At 41.2% G+C, this 2,920-nt stretch overlaps 1 pseudogene; it reads right to left on the reverse strand.

Annotated features, from left to right (window-relative positions):
* Positions 1–1,098: 1,098 nt before the first annotated feature.
* On the reverse strand, positions 1,099–1,780 carry LOC141516188 (transcription factor BTF3 homolog 4 pseudogene; annotated as a pseudogene).
* Between the last annotated feature and the right edge of the window lie 1,140 nt (positions 1,781–2,920).

The following is a 2,920-nucleotide window of genomic DNA, read 5'->3' on the forward strand; positions in this document are numbered from 1 at the left end:
TTGGTCTCCAAAGCTATGCAGGGTCAGAGGGAAGCCATGGCTAGTTTGGATGATGGTCAGACAGGCCTAAGCAGATCCTCAGTCTCTCCCTCAATGCCTGCTCCAACAAAGGTCTGACTGGTCACAATGCAAAGCTTTCCTCGAAGGCCTTGAAGGAAATTCTGAAGGAGCAGCCCTGAGCCTTCCAGAGGAGGTCCAAGCTTGCTGCCTGGAGCCAGCGAGCCCCCTAAACACTGCTCTACTCTACACAAATGGTGGCAGGTGGCATGAGCTACAACAGGGATGTCCAATCCAGAGGTAGGTTTCAAAGCCAATGGCAGGAAAACAGGTCAAAGAATACTTTCAGAGTCAGCATCATCATCCCATTGATGTGGTACCCCATGTGCTTCCAATTCAACAGAAGACTGACAGTTCCAAACTTGATGGAAAGAGAGCTGTCTCTGTCCTTCAGAACAGTGAGGACTGTTGGGATGTCAAGTCTCTTGGCAAAGAAAGCATGCCAGCTCCCTGGATTTAATTCCACTGACTGCCATGATCCATGGCAAATGGAAGGTCAAGAGTGGGTCTGCTGTTCCGCAGGACAAGAGAAACAATGTTTTACAAGGAAAGGGGTCTAGCTGTTCACACAATCCTAAATGGAGAACGTCCTTCTTGGTCTAGATAAGAGGTGAGGAGGAGCACAAACAGAGGCTGATCAAACCATTTTAGGATGAAAGGGGGCAAGGAAACACCTCAGAAGAAAGGCAGGGAAAGAGAAATCCTTCTAGGTCTTTGGAACCAAAAGCAAAGGCAAAGACCCTAGGTATGCCCCTAGCCCATGCCTAGGAGGAAGTCTGCCTCCCATCTTTCAGGAAAGACATTTTAAACACAGAGAAGTATTTGCAAATACAATAGTTAACACAGCAAATTGAAACACAGTCTTGAATGTTCTGACGTCTTGAGTTCTTGAAATATAGACAAGAAACTCACTGTTCACTATTTCTGTGCACTATTGGGCAAAGTTAAAAAGGAAGAGACTTAAAGATTTGCTTTATTTTCTACTGGGGACAGGGAGGATCAATAGAACTGTTATCCAATTTGCTCTCCACTGTATACACATACCCACAGGCTCGTACATCCACACACAACGCGCGCACACACATAAAAACCCTCGAAGCTGCACCAATACTTCGTATTTTGATCAAAAGAGTAGATCCTGGGAGAAGTGCAAAATGCAAAATCAACTGACAGAAAAATGCTGAACAAACAGCATCATTAATATACAAAATATTTATATTACTGAACTATTAACAGGGCGACATTCTCTGCCACTGCACAGTTCTGAAGCTGCCCGCTCCTTCCTCCAACCTAGTCCATGCCAGCCGCCAAGAATCAGTCAGACTCTAGTTTGCTTCGTTCTTCGATGCTTCGTCAAAATTTTCTACAAGATCTGGCACATCATCATCTTCCTCGTCGATGTCTTCAGGCTTGGGGGTTTTGCTATCCAACACTTGCCGTGGGAACTGTTCAGCTAACTTCCTAAGAATCGTTAAGCTGTCAGCACCAAGCTGGCTTAATATTCCAGGGAGCATTTCTGTGATTGGCTTTGCTTCTGCATGGCCAGTGATTGCAAAGGTGTTGGTGGAGAGGGAAGCCTGGACTTTGGGGTTGTTGAAGTGAATAACCGTCCCATCATCTTTAATCATGTTCACCTCTTCGATACCAGCAATATTATTCACAGCCAATTTTTTGAGAGAACTCTGAAGTTTCTTGTCGTCTGCTGTGGCCGTTCTATGAACTACCTTCTTCTTTCTGCGAGCTGTGCCCTTGCCTCCTATCCGGACCGGAGCCTGAAGCCTGGCTAATTTTTCTTGATTCGTGCTGTTGGTGGATCTGGCCCCGAGGTGGGGGCTTCTCCGACGGCAACACGCAGCGGCGGCTAATTATTCCTTTTTCTAATACCTTTGTCAAAATCCATACCTTGTCATTCCTATCTTCTCTACCTTTGCCCTCATACTTGAATTATCACTATTGCAGCTAATGGGTTCCCCTGTTTCTAGTCAATCCCTTTCTAAACCATTGTGCACACCACTCACTGAATAATCAGCCAGTTCTCATCAAATCATTTCCCTTTTTCAAGAATGTTAAATGACTCACTATTGCAAATTTGAAAAATTCCAAATTCCTTAGTCTGTCATATAGGTTTTTCACAAAATGGATTAAGTCTACATTTCCATCCTTATTTCACATTACTTCCCCTTACTAAAACTGACTAGCTATGTTGTGAACTTTACATGCTATCTATTGATTTAATGAATGTATAAATTAGTTCATATCTTCCTCTCGGGAGTCTTTACATTATCTAATACTAATCACAAGTGACATCTCCTTTTGAGAAATTTCCTTATTTCCTGAAACAAAGAATTTCCTCACTCCAAATTTTAACTAGAATGTTTAATCTGAATATACTTTCTGCTTCTGGGAACCCTTATCTTGTTTAATTTTATTTTCTATACATGTTCCACTATATGTGTATATGCATATATACATATATATATGTATATGTATATATATATATATACATATATATATATGTGTGTGTGTGTATTCATTGGTAGTAAACAATGATCTTAATGAGGTTAGGAAATTGTCATAAAAATTATATTCTCGGATTCCATCAGAGAGCCAAGCATAGAGTAAGTTATAAATGTTTGTTAAATTTTGAACTTTAAATTGTAAAGCTACCTTTCTACTAATCTCTTCCCAGCTCCCTTTTATGAAAAGCTAGTCTATTCACTAATCTTTCAACTTATCCTAGACATTACAACCTATTTGCTAATGCTTTTATGGAATCCATAGTAGACTCCCTTACCAACCTTGAATTCTATTTAATTCTCACAGTCCAATCCAATCCATCCAACCCAATCCAATGTATGTCTAA

This window comes from Macrotis lagotis, chromosome 3 (assembly GCF_037893015.1).
Source record: "Macrotis lagotis isolate mMagLag1 chromosome 3, bilby.v1.9.chrom.fasta, whole genome shotgun sequence".
Classification (NCBI taxonomy): domain Eukaryota; kingdom Metazoa; phylum Chordata; class Mammalia; order Peramelemorphia; family Peramelidae; genus Macrotis; species Macrotis lagotis.